Raw genomic sequence first — 17,033 nt, 5'->3', positions numbered from 1 at the left:
AGAGTAATAAGGCAATAAAAGTGGTAGAGGAATTAGTAACTTTCTTCACGTGGTATGGGCTACCCAGAGAGATTCAGTTGGACTAAGGATCAAATTTTACTGTTAGGCTGTTTAAGGAGGTTATGGATAGCTTAGTTATACAGCACTTTAAATCCAGTGCATATCATCCTGAATCCAGGAGAGTTTCAGAAAGGTGGCATCAGACCTTGAAGACCATGTTGAGAGCATACTGTCAGGATTACCCGAATGATTGGGATAAAGGTATCCCATTCATATTGTTTGTCATTAGAGATGCCCCAAATGAATCTACTCAGTTAAATACCTTTGAGTTAATATTTGGTCATGAAGTGAGAGGCCCTTTGACATTAATAAAAGAAAAATTGACAGGATTAAAGTTGGAGACCTCGCACTTAGATTACGTATCGGAGGCGAGAGAGAGATTAAATCGAGTGGATGCATTAGCTAAATGGCACCTTAAGCGGGCATGGTATAGAATGAAGCAGGTAGCAGATAAAAAGCTCTGAGACTCAGATGTTTTCCAGAGGGGATGATATGTTAGTGATAGGTGGTATTCCTAGAGGCCTGGCACTCCAACCACAACGCCATAAACAAACACATAGATCTAGATGCCATCTATCAACCCCTCAAAAAACGAACATGAAATGGCATCACCACAAACCCCAGGAACCCCATCCAGGAGAAAGATATAAATAGAAAGCAGGAGGCAACAGCTTCGCTTCACTTGGAGGTCGCCACTGATTATGTTACCTAGCCAGGTAATGAAACGTCTGGATATCAAACCTACAGCTCAGCGAGCAAACCTATACCCTAAAGTGATAGGTGATCACTTCAAAGCCAGGTTTAATGATCCCTATCAAATTGAGAAAAAGTTGAGTCAGGTCAACAATCTGGCAAAGATGCCAGATGGAAAAAAAAGGTATTGGGTATGTCATGTGAACATGTTGAAACCGTATAGGACTGGAGAGAAAGAACTGGAGAAACAGGTGTTAGTTACTGCCCCGCAGAGTAAGGAATCAAATCCAGATGATGTGGAGGCCCTGGAGGAGTGGGATAGATTAGTAAGCTATCTGTCTCAGGAGCACAGAACACAGTTGAAACATTTCTTACTGCAGTATAAGGATGTATGTAAGAATCAGATGGGGAGGACTAATGCTATTGTACATGAAGTAGACATAGGGAAAACAACACCCCTATTAACTTAATCCTTTCAAAGCCAGTCAGGTCCAGATGGAGGTGGAGGTCATGCTTGACAAGGACATCATCGAACCAAGCCAGAGCAAGTGGAGTTCACGGATCATCTTAGTTCCCATCCCGGATGGGACTCAACGATACCGTGTGGGTTATCGGAAGGTCTACACTGTTACAAAATCGGACTCATATCCAAATCCTAGATTGGAAGACGGTATCGAGAAAGTCGGTATCGGGAAAGTCGGACAAGCCGGTAACATCACCAAGTTGGACTTAATGTGTGGTTTCTGGCAGGGACCTTTATCTGAGAGGGTAAAGTCAATTTCTGCGTTTGTAACCATAAGTGGGCTTTATCAGTTTAAAATAATGCCCTTTGGGATGAAGAACATCCCTCCACATTCCAAAGATTCATGAGCAGAGTTGTGGCTGGGTTAACAAACTGTGCAATCTATTTGGATGTGGTAGTGATATTTTGTAAGATCTTTGAATGGCTACAAGAGGAAAAACTGGTGATAAACTTAAATAAGACAGAATTCACAAAAGCAGAGGCCACGATCTTGGGACATAACATCGGTCTAGGAAGGTTGACCCCACGGGAACATAAATGCAATGGCCATCAAGGAATCTCCACAACCAACCTTGAAGAAAGAGATGCTTCAATTCTGAGTACTCAGCAGATTCTATCGGGTGTTTGTTCCAAACTTCAGCAGCATCGTGGGACCGTTAACCAATTTGCTGAAGAAGAACACAAAGGTTCGGTGGCAGAACAATGCTAGCAGGTATTCAACCATTTGAAAGCCATATTAACCATCAAACTAGTTTTAGCATCACCAAACTTCTCAAAAACTTTTAACATCACCATCGACGCTAGTGACATAGGAATTGGAGCTATACTCCAGCAGAAAGATGAGGATGGGATTGAAGTGCCAGTTGGTTACTTGTTGAAGAAGATCAACATCCACCGGAGGAAATACTCCACAATCGAAAAAGAACTGTTGAGTTTGGTACTGGCCTTAGAGCATTTTAATGTGTATGGCACGATCAGTGTTTTGGAGATGATTGCGTACATGGATCATGATCCTCTTACATTCTTAGAACACTTTAAAGACAAAAATATGAGACTATTTCATTGGAGTCTTATATTACAGAATTTTAATTTAAAAAGTGTACACGTTGTGGGTCATACGAATGTAATCACAGATGCGTTATCGTGGACTTAACTGATAAAGTTTAGATGAGATTTGTATTTATTTAATGTTTTTATATATATATGTATATATATATATACACACACACACACACACACACACACACACACGTATATGGGAAGAAGTTCAGGTGAACTTCTACTGAAGTTATCTTTATGTTAGGGCAATGTGTTTAAAGAATAGGAAAAAAAACTGAAGCCATCTTTTCATTATGATGGTTCATTTTTTTCTTAAGGGGTGGTGTTATGAAGATGTGGATGTACTATACCTTTAAGAGAGTTAAAGCTAGCAGAACTACCTGACAGCACCAAGTGTTCTGAGTAAGGTAACAATGTAACACTTGGTTGAAATATAGATTAGCTAGGTTGTCTGGAAATGACAAAACAGATTTGAATTAGGCCAATCAGTTTAAATTATACCTTGAAAAATACAAAACTCCAATCAAGTTTGAATTTCGTTTATTGACAAGCTGAAAAGCCAATTACGCAATCCGATGCTTTGGGGGAATAAGACTGGGGGAAATTGAACAGTTGAGAGGAGAACTGCCAAGCCAATGGGATCTATAGACTGCCCAGAGAATAGCTCTCAAAGATACCTTTATTGTTCAGTAACCTGTGAAGCAGAAATCCCTAAGAAGAAGAAAAGAAGATTCGATGTCTGGCTAGTTTTTGAAAAGTTGAATTTTGGTAAATCTTAATCAGGGGTTTTTATCAGGCTAGTATTGTAGGATGGGAAGGTAAAGGATAGCTTAGAGGAAGGCATTGTAAAGTGTTGTTAGTTAGTTGTTTTCTGTTATACTTTAAGAAATAAATTTGTTACTTTTACTTTAACTAATTCTTGGCCTCTCAAACGTTCACAGATTACTGCATGGGATAAATCTTTTCTGTGTTGCAGGTTTAAATTAAGCAGGAGGGTTTACCCCGTGTTATAACACATGCTGGATGGAAGCCTTTTCTTCACATCACCATTGCTTCTCTTGTCAATGATATTTAATCACTACCCTCAGGTTCATGATTCATCAATGGGAATAGTTTCTTTGCTATCTATATTGTTCTCTCATGATTCTGATCATTTTATTAAATCCTGCCTGAACTTTGCTTTCTCCAAAAACAGTTCCATCTTCCTCCAATAAAACAAACTGTGGATGCTGGAGATCTGAAACAAAAAAGGACATCACTGGTGAAACTCAGCAGGTCTGACAGCATCTGTGGAAAGAAAGCAGAGTTAACATTTTGAGTTCAGTGACTCTTCATCCAAACTTCATATTCCTCAATCTGTCTGTCGAACTGAAGATCCTCATCCTGCAACTATTGTAATGTATCTTTTAAGCACCCTTCCCAATGCTTTCACATCATTCCTAAAGCATTATACCCAAAAATGTTTGCAACACTCCATTTGAGATTGAACAAATATTTTAACAATAATTTAAGATTAACATAAATTTCTTGCTTTAGTACTCTCTCCAATTTAGAAAATAATTGACAAGGATATTGCATTTGTCATGGACCATATTCTCAATCTGACCTAGAACCTTCAATGATTTATGCACAGGTCATTCTAGACTTCATTTTATATTGTCTCTCTACCTTCTTCCTACCTAAGTGAATTATTTCATGTATCTGCTGCCTGTTTGTGCATTCCACCGATCTATGCCCTTTTGAAGTTTTACACTATCTTCTTCATGGTCCACAATACTTCCAAGATTTGTATTAACTTCAAGAAACTGTGCCCCATGAACCAAGTTCTAGGTCATTGTTATTCATCAGTGACTCCATATAATAAAGAACTATGCTGTCACCTTACATGTTACTGTTAAACATGGACATGCAATCCAAAATTGAAGATTCACCTGAAACAAAACAGAAGTTGCTGGAGAAACTCAGTGGGTTTGGCAGCATCTGCAGAAAGAAGGCAGAGTTAATGTTTCGAGTCCAGCAACCCTTCTTCAGAACTGATTCCATATGTTTGTTAATAAAAGGACTCACACATAGAAAGTGCATTTCATGATTTCAGGATGATCTAAAATGCTTCACAGCAACAAAGTGCTTCTGAAATATTGATGTAATAAAGGAACTGTGGTAGGCAATTTAAACAGACCAAGCTCTCATTAATTGTAGTTTAGTAATGAACAGGTTATTTCCTTTTGTGATTTTGATTGAGGGACAAAGACTAAGGAGAGAAACAAACAGGAAGAGAATAAAAAAACCTGTGCTTCATTAATAGGTTGTCACAAAATCCTTTATATCCAATTTAAGAGCAAATGCCTCTGATAGGACACCACTTTCTCGACAGTATACTGCATGTCAGCTGGATTATGTCTCTGTTATAGGACTTGAAAGCACAACTTTAGTTTCTACTGATAGTATAATGAAACAGTGACCTCGCTGGAGAATGAGCTTAAAAGGTGTATCATGATGGTTGGGGTAGAAATGGAGAAAATAATTGACAAGCTAGAACAAAAACCCAGAAGAAATGAAACCCCAGGTCCAGATTAGATGGATTAATGCATATTTGTGAAAACTGTGTCAGGCTTAGCAGATATTATTATGCACCTAACACTATGGGTAATTTAGCATGGCCAATACACCTGACCTGCACATTTTTGGACTGTGGGAGGAAACTGGAGCACCCAGAGGAAACCCACCTGGGGTGGCACCGTGGCCCAGTGGCTGCTGCCTCACAGCACCAGGGTCCCAGGTTCGATTCCAACCTTGGGTCGCTGTCTGTGTGGAGTTTGCACATTCTCCCTGTATCTGCATGGGTTTCATCTGGGTGCTCCGGTTTCCTCCCACAGTCCAAAGTTGTGCAGGTCAGGTGAATTGGCCATGCTAAATTGCCCATTGTGTTAGGTGCATTAGTCAGAGGGAAATGGGTCTGGGTGGGTTACTCTTCAGAGGGTCGGTATGGAATTGTTGGACCGAAGGGCCTGTTTCCACACTGTAGGGAATCTAATACACAAATATTCTATTGAAGACAAGGTAGTGACAGCAGACTGATGGACAGCTAATGATATTCTGGTAAACAAAAATGGATATAAGGCCATACTGATAACCGTAGCCTGTCAAGCTTAATGTCAGTGAGTGAAAAACAGGTGGAGTTTATAATGCACAAAGTAATAGAATAGTATAGGAGCAAAAATTACAATGAGAAGTGCTCATGCGCTGAATTTTACTTGCACAGATTTGATGGGTCATATCCCCTGTGCAGAGGTTCAATATGATTCAGAATGAATCATTAGTTGGGTTGGTAATATGTTGTCAAACCAGCCTCAGATATTAGATAAATCAAAGTTTTTTAAACAACAATAGTAGGAAAGTTTTGATTGCTTACTACATTTTTTGGGAAAAGGTTTTGAAATTTTTTTTTGAGCGACTGCCAAAGTGAAATGCAGGAGAAAGAAAAGGCATGCCATTGAGTTTAGCACAGGTAAAGGTACTTAAAACTTTCATGTGTGAGAATATCCAAAACCAATAGGCAACAAATACAATATACTTTTCAATAAAGAATGTGGAACAATCTACCATAGGAAACAGATGAAGTAAATAGCTTAGATGCTTTTAGAAGGAACCCAGATGATCTATGAGACTAAAGGGAATAGAAAATGTCTGAAAGGTTGAGATGAGGCTGTTTGGATAAGAAAGAGAATAGTCTACCACAGAGTCTAATTGCGCTGAATGATCTGTCTCTATGTTATGTTTTCAAAGTGATAAAAAGCTTCTGATTCAAAGCAACGAGTACTACCACAAAGTAATTGCTGTTACCTAATAGTTAAGAATGTGTTAACTTACTTCCCAGCAATGTTGAGAGTGTTTTATAATTGGAAAACACTTTTAGCCCATCTAACCTTCCAGCAAATCCACAAGATGTGACTTTCAGGGTTATCTTAAAAATCAAAGAAAGAAATTATTCCGATTTGCTATCTTCTTTCACTTTATGTGTGCTGAGAAACATTTTTCACCTTTAAGTAGAAGACCTCAAAATACACTCTAATACATGTTATTGGAAAAGCAGAAAAATGAGATCAATGTCAGTAGTGGTTTTAAGTCCAGATCTAATATTAAATTCGAACAAAGTGCATCATTACAAAGAGGCAGCATACATCCTGTTCTAATGGACTTTGGCAGTCACCCAAACAGAAGCTGCAGAACAACAGAAAGCAAAGGGAACAGTGCCAACCTCTTTCAATTTTCCATCAGGGTATCCGTAAGACTGTCAGCTGATTTTCAACAGGTAGTTAAAAGTTCATATAATCTTCTTGATGCAGGTTTTTCAGTTGGAATGGTAAATGAGATTTTATGACCTCATTAGAGAAGTTTTCTTTCAAAGTGAGAATAAGTGAAGATAGTAGAATAATCTTAAAAGTTGGTTAATACCATTGAAGATGGCACTTTTGGACTTTAATCTGTGTTGTCAAATAATTTCTATTCTTTCGCTTCTGAATCAATTTTATTATTTTGTTTGTAACCCTTTAATAGAACACAGAGTTTTAAAGAACATGTTTAACTTAAAGACCTGGAATTTTCGATGGGACAAATAGAACTTATTGTGGAAAAAAATCAGCCATCAAGCTCTGACAAACAGAGGTGAATATTCAAAAGTGAAAACCCGAAGGTTGCTGCAAGAGATATGTGACTCTTCCAGATGGTGCACTGTAACTACCCTCACTTATATACAGGGCTTTGAAATCAACATATTGGCTTGAATTTATTATACCAACCCATTAGTTTTCTACTTAAAAAAATTAAGGTAAATTAAGGCTTGTGCTTTCAAGAATGTGAATTTTGAAATGCATTGGACTTTCTATCAAGAAAAACCTTTGAAGATGTTATTTTACAGTGTGGAGTTGCATTCCTTTTAAAATTAATTATAGTTGATAATTGAAAGAAAGATATTTAAACCTTTCCTCTCTGTCTTTTTTTATTGATTTTGTCTGTCTTTCCCAATTGCAATTATACTTTTTGCTTTATTTGTCTTGATTTAGAAGTCACAGCCTTGATTTTAAATCGTTGGTGAGTTCCCTAGTATGCATGAGAAAACAGGAAGCAATTATCCAGCATTTCACATTTATCTGTGGTTTACGAACTCAGTCACATCATTATTAACATTTTACTTCTGGGTTTCCTGCCCCTGCAAAATCAATTCCAGTATTTACAGGGGAAGCTAATAGCCAAGTTGAAGGAATTTGGCTTTGGAAAGAAAAGAGAAACAAACCTCAGAATGGAGGCAAGGTTTGTGAAGGTTGTGCTGCTCTTCAGGAACTCTTCTGTGAAGGGGCTGCTGGAGATTATGAGGAATAGGGGTGACATCATCTTCCCCATCAATGGGAGGCAGTTGCCTGCTACCAAACAAAGAAGGCATAGCTAGATTTTTTTTGAAAGCTCAGTGTCAGGTGAGTGGTGCCTTGCTCCTGAATAGAACACCTCATGACCTAAGAAAAATTGAGTGTAACGGCACGTACACATAAAACCTATTGTATGAATCATACTGCTTTGTCAAGCCTATTCGAATACACAATTTGTGATAGACTGTCCTATAGCTCCTCATAGCTTGAGGGTACTCTTCAGGCATGTCTTCTTATGCAGTTCCATAAATACCTACCTGTATCATCCACCACTGACACTAAGCCTAATTTTTGTGCAGTGTCATACCTCTGCCATCACTAAATGCACTCTATCCATCAGATGAATAAATGTCAATATTCTCATTCATAGTGCTGCTGTTTCTCTGCTCGCAGAAGACAGCACATAGCATCAGGGATAGAGAAAGATTTGATGCCCCTCATTAGTCTCACAATTAATATCTGCAGGAGAGGAGCTGCTGACAATTTGCAGAAACATATCATATCTGGCTGTTGAAAATATGAGGACCTTCCAGCTACTGGTGACACAATTAAATAAAAACCACAACATTCAGCACAAATGATAGTCACTGAAATATTTATCTATATAGTGATAACTTGCAGTATGCAAAATTATTACCTTGGCAGGACAAACTCATGGGTTTCAGCTCCCACAATATCTTATGAATACATCAAGCAGTCAGGATGAGGAGACATCAACTTAATGGCATTATTACTGGACTTCTAATCCAGCGACCCAGGTAATGTTTGGGGGTCGTGAGTTCAAATCCCACCTTGGCAGATTTAGAAATTTGAACTTTAAAAAAATCTGGAATGAAGAGTCTAATGATGACTGTGGGAATTGTCTGAAAAACCTACCTGGTTCATGAATGTTCTTTAAAGAAGGAAATTGTCATCCTTACCTGGTCTGGACTACATGTGATTCTGGGCCCACAGCAATGTAATTGACTCTTAATTGCCCTCTGGGCAATTAGGGAAGGGCAATAAATGCTGGCAACACCCTCATCCTATGAATAAATTAAAAATAAACATGGTAATTGATGAGCCCTCATAAAAGTTGAGTCTTCTTCAGTACTGAAACAGACCTATACCAACAGAGATATTTACAACTGGTAAGAACAGTTAAGAGATAAGAGTTGGGTTTTCACTTGATGGCTCATACTTTACGAGTGAGTAGGAACAATTGGTGGAGAAGAAAAAGCCATGCAGAAAGCCATGTCAGGGGCTTCTGCTCAGCTGGCTATAGATGCTGTGCCTGGAGCTGAACAGCAATATCATAGTGCTGCAGCAGAAACTGTGTGATGCACTGACCTGGCTTTCTAAGCACACTAACCATGATTGCAGTGATATTGGAGGAGTTCAACTCAAACATGACTGAGGTGCAGCTGCAGAGCATTGCAATAATGTCTCCTTCATTTACAGAGTGGCTATTGTATGCCAAATCAAATGGATTCATAGATACCTTCAACACCATGATGAAAACATTAGGTACCAACATGTCTGCCACCTTAGATAGATCCTTTGATGGATCCCTTAACATTGATATTACAGTGTCTCTTTTTATCTAAACCAAAGTGTTCTCCAACAGAATGCTGGCAGTTTTCAACACTTGACTGGAGTGGACTGTTCACAGGTAAAAGGAGGTCTGACAAGTGGGAGGTGTTCAAGAATGTAATGACGAGAGTTCAGAGGCATTATGTTCCTGTTAGAGTGAAAGGTAGGGTTGGTAAGATTAAGGAACAATTGATGAATAAAGATATTGAAGTTCTAGTCAAGAATAAAAGAGAATCTATTTTAGATGTAGACAAATTGGTTCAATTGAAACTATTAATCAATTTAAAGAGTGTAGGGGCATTCTTAACAGAGAAATCAAGAAGACAAAAAGGATATATTAGATAGCATTGGCAGGCAAGGTTAAGGATAATTTACATAAGTGGAACAGCATAAGCGGAACAGCAGCAGCATAGTAAATATAAAACTCACTGAGCTCAGGCTTCCCTGAACCAATTTGATTCAGTATATGATAGTCACTCCACCTTCTGACTGCTCCCTGCAGACAAGGCTATGATCCCTGAGCTCAGTGAGTTTTACATAGATGATTTGAAGTTGGAGACCATGTGTAGTGTGTCAAAGTTTGCAGATGACACTAAGATGGTAGGGCAAAGTGTGCAGAGGACTATGAAACTGTGCAAAAGGACATAGATAATTCAAGTGAATGGGCAAAGATCTGGCAGATGGAGTACAATGTTAATAAATGTGATGTCATCTATTTTGGTAGGAATAACAGTGAAAAGGTTTATTACTTGAATGGTAAGAAAATGCAGCATGCTGCTGTGCAGAGGGACCTGGGTGTCCTTGTGCATGAATCACAGAAGGTTGGTCTGCAGATACAACAGGCAACTAAGAAGGCAAATGGAATTTTGTCCTTCTTTGTTTAAGGGATTGAGTTTAAAAGCAGGGATGTTATGATGCAGCTGTGTAGGGTTTTGGTGAGGTCAGACCTAGAGTACTGCGGCAGCTTTGGTCTCCTTACTTGAGAAAGGATGCACTGGCAGTGGAGGGTCACTAGATTGATTCCAGAGTTGAGGGGGTTGGTTTATGAGGAGAGACTGAGTAGACTGGGATTATATTTATTGGAATTTAGAAGAATATATAGACACATACAAAATTATGAAAGATCAACATAGAGAGGTCCTTCCTACTGACAGGTAAAACTAGGACAAGAGAACATAGCCTCAAAATTAGGGGGAGCAGATTTCAGATTGAATTGAGAAGGAACTTCTTCACCCAGAGGGTTGTAAATTTATGGAATTCCCTGCCCAGTGAAGTGGTTGGGGATTCCTCAGTAAGTGCTTTGAAAGCTAAATGATATAATTTTTTGAACTGTAAAGGAACTAAGAGTTATTGTGAGTGGGTGGGTAAGTGGAGCTGAGTCTACAAAAAGATCAGCCATGATCTTATTGAATGGCAGAGCAGGCTCGAAGGGCTAAACAGCCAACTCCTGCTCCTCGTTCTTATGTTCTTATTTTATAATCCAAAGAGATTCTACAAATACATAAAGAGCAAGAAGGTAACTAGAAAGAGGGTAGGGCCTCTTAAAAATCAAGGAAGTCGTCTTTACGTTGAAGTAGAGATCAGAGTGGTGCTGGAAAAGCACAGCAGGTCAGGCAGCATCTGAGGAGCAGGAAAATAGACGTTTCGGGCAAAAGCCCTTCATCAGGAATGGAGGGCTTTTGCCCGAAACGTCGATTTTCCTGCTCCTCAGATGCTGCCTGACCTGCTGACCTTTTCCAGCACCACTCTGATCTCTACTCTGGTTTCCAGCATCTGCAGTCCTCACTTTTGCCCTGTCTTTATGGTGAACCCTCGCAGATGAGAGAGATACTAAATGAATATTTTGGGTCAGTAATTACTGTGGAGAAAGAAATGGAGTCTGAAGAATGCAGAGAAATAACTTTGATGCTTTAAAAATAGTTCACATTATAGAAGAGTAGGTTTGGAAAGCCTTAGAGAAAAAACATGGATAAAACTCCGGGACCTGATCTAATGTGTCTCAGAATGTTGTGGGAAGTAAGGGAGGAAACTGTAAGACCCCTTGAAGAAATATTTGCATCGTCTATAACTATGGATGATGTATCTGATGACTGGAAGGTGGCTAATGTTGTACCTTTGTTTAAGAAATGTTGCAAGGAAAAACCAGGAAACTATAGACCTGTGAGTCGGACTTCGATTGTGGATAAATTGTTGGAGGTGATTATTAGAGATCAGATTTATAGCATCTGAGGATAAACATGTCTCACAAACTTGATTGAGTTTTGAGGAAGTTACCAAAAGGTTGATAATTGCAGTAGACATTGTTTATTTAGATTTTAGTAAAGCCTTTGACAAGGTTCTGCATGGTAGACTAATTAGTAAAGTTAGGTCACATTGGATTCAGGGCGAGCTTGCCAAATCAATACATAATTGACTTAATGGCAAGAGATAGAGAGTAATGGTGGAGGGTTGCTTTTCTGATTGGAGGCCTGTGACCAGCAAATATTCCTCAGGGATCAGTCCTGGGTCCTCTTTTGTTTGTCATTTATGTAAGTGATTTGGATGTGAATATAGAAGGCATGGCTAGTAAGTTTGCAAACGAAGCCAAAATTGATGGCATAGGAGATAATGAAGAAGGTTTTCTAAGATTACAAACAAATCTTGATCAAATGGGCCAACGGGCTGAAAAATGGCAGATGGAGTTCAGTCTAGATAAATGCGAAGTATTGCATGTTGATATAATAAATAAGGGGAGGGTTTATACAATTAATGGTAGGGCCTTGGGTAGATTTGTAGAACAGATAGGCCTAGAGTACAGGTACATAATTCTTTAAAGTTTGTGCCACATAAAGGCAAGTTGGTTAAAAAGGCATTTGGCACGCTTGCCTTCATTGCTCAGTCCTTTGAGGATAGAGTTGCGACATTGTGTTGAGGCTGTACATGATATTGGGGTGGCACCTTCAGGAATACTGTATCCAGTTTTGGTCGCCCAGTTACAGGAAGGATATTATTAAGGTGGAGAAGATTCAGGAGAGATTTACCAGAATATTACTGGGTATGGAAGAGTTGAGTAATAAAGAAAGGCAGGAGGCTGGGACGTTTTTCATTTGGGCTGAGGAGATTGAGAAGTGACCAGGTAGAAGTCTATAAAATAATGAGAAATATAGATGGAGTTAATGGCAGTTATCTTTTTGCTAGAGCTGCTTGGGAGGATTTAAACTAGTAAGGTGGGGGATGGGGAGGTGGGATCCAGGGAGATAATGAGGCAAGAGATCAATCTGAGACTGGTACAGTTGAGAAAAGAAGTGAGTGAAACAGTCTGGGCAGGCAGGGACAAAGCAGAGAACAAGGTAGGACTGATATATTAAACTGCATTTATTTTAATGCAAGAGATCTAACAGGGAAGGCAGATCAACTCAGAGCATGGTTAGAAACATTGGACTGGGCTATCATAGCAATTACAGAAACGTGGCTCAGGGATGGACAGGATAGACAGCATAATGTTCCAGGATATAAATGCTGCATGAAGGACAGAAAGGGAGGCAAGAGAGGAGGGGGAGTGGCGTTTTTGATAAGGGATAGCATTACAACTGTACTGAAGGAGGATATTTCCAGAAATACATCCAAGGAAATTATTTGGGTGGAAATGAGAAACAAGGAAGGGATGATCACCTTATTGGGATTGTGTATAGATCCCTTAATAGTCAGTGGGAAATCGAAAAACAAATTTGTCAGGAAATTTCAGTGATCTGTAAGAATAATAGGGTGGTTATGGTAGGGGATTTTAACTTTCCAAACATAGACCGGCACTGCCATAATGTTAAAGGTTTAGATGGAGAGGAATTTATTAAGAGTGTACAAGAAAATTTTCTGATTCAGTATGTGGATGTACTTACTAGAGAAGGTGCAAAACATGACCGACACTTGGGAAATAAGGCATGGCAGGTGACTGAGGTGTCAGTGGGGGAGCACTTTGGGGCCAGCAACCATATTTCTATTTATTTTAAAATAGTGATGGAAAAGGATAGACCAGATCTAAAAGTGGAAGTTCTAAATTGGAGGAAGGCTAATATTGACAGCATTAGGCAAGAACTTTGAAAAGCTGATTGGGGGCAGATGTTCGCAGGTAAAGCGACGGCTGGAACATGGGAAGCCTTTAGAAATAAGATAACGAGAGTCTAGAGAAAGTATATTCCTGTGAGGGTGAAAGGGAAGGCTGGTAGGGTATAGGGAATGCTGGATGACTAAAGAAATTGAGGAAAAAGTGAGGACTGCAGATGCTGGAGATCAGAGCTGAAAATGTGTTGCTGGAAAAGCGCAGCAGGTCAGGCAGCATCCAAGGAGCAGGAGAATCGACGTTTCGGGCATAAGCCCTTCTTCATTCCTGAAGAAGGGCTTATGCCCGAAACGTCGATTCTCCTGTTCCTTGGATGCTGCCTGACCTGCTGCACTTTTCCAGCAACACATTTTCAGCTAAAGAAATTGAGGGTTTGGTGAAGAAAAAGAAGAAAGCATATGTCAGTTATGGACAGGATAGATTGAATGAATCCTTAGAAGAGTATAAAGGCAGTAGAAGTATACTTAAGAGGGAAATCAGGAGGGTAAAAAAGGTACATGACATAACTTTGGCAAATAGGGTTAAAGGGAATCCAAAGTGTCTTCACAAATACATTAAGGACAAATGGATAACTAGGGAGAGAATAGGGCCCCTCAAAGATCAGCAAGGCGGCCTTTGTGTGGAGCTGCAGGAATGGGGGAGATACTAAATGAGTATTTTGCATCAGTATTTACTGTCGAGAAGGACATGGAAGATATAGAATTGAGGGAAATAGATGGTGATATCTTGAAAATTGTCCACATTACAGAGGAGGAAGTGCTGGATGTCTTGAAATGCATAAAGGTGGATAAATCCCCAGGACCTGGTCAGGTGTACCCTGGAACTCTGTGGGAAGCTGGGGAAGTGATTGCTGGGCCCCTTGCTGAGATGTTTGTGTCATCGATAGTCACAGGTGAGGTGCCGGATGATTGGAGATTGGCTAGCGTGGTGCCACTATTTAAGAAAAGTGATAAGCACAAGCCAGGGAACTATAGACCAGTGGGCCTGACATCGGTGGTGGGCAAGTTGTTGGAGAGAATCCTGAGGGACAGGATGTACAGGCATTTGGAAAGGCAAGGACTTATTAGGGATAACCAGCATGGCTTTGTGCATGCGAAATCATCTCAAAATCTCGATTGAGCTTTTTGAAGAAGTAACAAAGAGGATTGATGAGGACACAGCGTGGACATGATCTATATGGAATTTAGTAAGGTGTTCGACAAGGTTCCCCGTGGGAGACTTGTAGGTAAGGTTAGATCTCATGGAACATAGAGAGAACTAGCCATTTGAATACAGAACTGGCTCACAGGTAGAAGACAGAAGATGGTGGCGGAGGATTGTTTTTCAGACTGGAGGCCTGTGACCAGTGGAGTACCACAAGGATCGGTGCTGGGTTCACTACGTTTTGTCATTTATATAAATGATTTGGATGTGAGCAGAAGTGTTATAGTTAGTAAGTTTATAGATGACACCAAAGTTGGAGATGTAGTGGACAGCGAAGAAGGTTACCTCAGATTACAACGGGATCTTGATCAGATGGACCAATGGGCTGAGGAGTGGTGGATGGAGTTTAATTTAGATAAATGCGAGGGGTTGCATTTTGGAAAAGCAAATCTCAGCAGGACTTACACTCTAAATGGAAAGGTCCCAGGAAGTGTTGCTGAACAAAGAGACTTTGGAGTGCAGGTTCCTAGCTCCTTGAAAGTGGATTCGCAGGTAGATAGGATAGTGAAGAAGGTGTTTGGTATGCTTTCCTTTACTGGTCAGTGTATTGAGTACAGGAATTGGGAGGTCATGTTGTGGCTGTACAGGACATTGGTTAGGCCACTTTTGGAATATTGCGTGCAATTCTGATCTCCTTCCCATTGGGAGGATGTTGTGAAACCTGAAAGTGTTCAGAAAAGATTTACAAAGATGTTGCCAGGGTTGGAGGATTTGAGCTATAGGGAGAGGTTCAATAGGCTGGGGCTGTTTTCCCTGGAGCACCAGAGGCTGAGGGGTGACCTTATAGAGAGGTATGGATAGGGTAAATAGACAAGGTCTTTTCCCTGGAGTTGGAGAATCCAGAACTAGAAGGCATAGGTTTAGGATGAGCGGGGATGGATATAAAAAAGACTGAAGGGAGCAACATTTTCATGCAGAGGGTGGCACATGTATGGAATGAGCTGCCAGAGGAAGTGGTGGTGGCTTGTACAATTGCAACATTTAAAAGGCATCTGGATGGGTATATGAATAAGAGGGGTTTGGAGGGATATGGGCTGGGTGCTGGCAAATGCGACTAGATTAGTTTGGGATATCTGGTGGGCATCCATGCTGTACATCTCTATGACTCTAAGATGTGGAATTTCAAGACTGGGGGCACATTTTTAAGATGGGAGGAGAGAGATTTTAAAAAAAGACATGAGGCAAATCTTTTACACTGAGGGTGGTTTGAGTGTGGAATCGACTTCCCAAGGGAGTAGTGGGTGTAGATGCAATTACAACATTTTTAAAAGACATTTGGATTGAGACAGGAATAGGAAAGGTTTGCAGGCATATGGGCCAGGAACAGGCAGGTGGGACAAATTTAGTTTAGGATTATTTTCGGCATAGACTACTGAGCACCTCAGTGGACAGAGCATGGATTGGAGCAAACTGCCTCTATCTCTGCTGAAGCCACAGAGATGGTGCCATGAATGGACATTAACAGAGAAATGAAAAAATCTTTGTTATGCCTCAAGCATATTGACATGTTAGCTCTCTTAGATGTTATTTTCTTCACCACTTTCTTGACTTGATCATACTTGGGTACTACCTGCTGTGACATTCTAACATGCTTGTTGTTAAATGTGAAAACATGAATTGATGAAAACCAGTGGAAGAATGTTGGAGGAATGGCTGACTGGTTGTAAGACTGCTTTTTGGCAGTGCCTTTGTAGAGGATGGGAAGTATCAGTTGCAATGGCTACATTGGTCAACCTAAATGAAGAGACCCAAGCATTAATAAAGGTTTCCCTGACATCTGAAGATGTAATGTCCTTATCACTCAACTCCTCCTGCTCCTTCAGTTCTTCTTCCTCCCTTGACTTTGGATCAAAGGAGAATTTGTGTTGTGTTTAGATCTTGATTTAGGGCAGAGGGGCATCTCCTTGCAGGAATCCGCTCCATTGCTCCACTGATTACTGTGCAGCCACAGATCTGGGACAATCAGGCTGCCGTTAGTGCTACTGGTCATCATGGTCCTCATCTGAGCTTCGATCTCAGTTATCATATGAAGCAGCCACGTAGGCTAACGTTCAAACTGGAGAAAGTAACCTTTTAGTAAAAGGACCACGAACCAACCCTTTCTCACTTAAAGTTAAGAAAGCAGCAATTTTTTAAAATATTACCAGTCCCCTCGATTACCATTGTGTACTCACCTCAGTTTCAGGAAGTTCAGTAATCTGTGGGCCTGATTTTAAAGTCAAAGAGTATGTTAGTATCACTTGGATTGAGTGGCTAACATGGTTTTGTCCAATCACCTCTTAAAGCAGGTCACATGTGTGCAAGCAGTCAAGTATATTCCGATGAGTCACAGAGTCAGCAAGTTGGAGCAGGCTTCAAAGAGTTCTGTCAAATTTGTTGGTTTGATCTCAGTCTCCACCCAAAT

General features: G+C 40.1%; 1 long non-coding RNA gene across 1 annotated transcript; it reads right to left on the bottom strand.

Annotated features, from left to right (window-relative positions):
• Nucleotides 1–2,351: 2,351 nt before the first annotated feature.
• LOC148148970 (uncharacterized) lies at nucleotides 2,352–8,784 on the bottom strand. The gene is made up of 3 exons (XR_015758298.1): nucleotides 8,679–8,784; nucleotides 6,206–6,299; nucleotides 2,352–3,572 (listed from the first exon to the last, which is right to left on the bottom strand). It is a non-coding gene; the product is annotated as an uncharacterized LOC148148970 (long non-coding RNA).
• Between the last annotated feature and the right edge of the window lie 8,249 nt (nucleotides 8,785–17,033).

Source organism: Chiloscyllium plagiosum, unplaced genomic scaffold, assembly GCF_037043375.1.
Source record: "Chiloscyllium plagiosum isolate Xiang-an unplaced genomic scaffold, Cpla_swu_hap1 HiC_scaffold_10, whole genome shotgun sequence".
NCBI lineage: Eukaryota > Metazoa > Chordata > Chondrichthyes > Orectolobiformes > Hemiscylliidae > Chiloscyllium > Chiloscyllium plagiosum.
The sequence above is the reverse complement of the archived record's forward strand: the minus strand, read 5'-3'. Positions and strand labels throughout refer to the sequence as shown.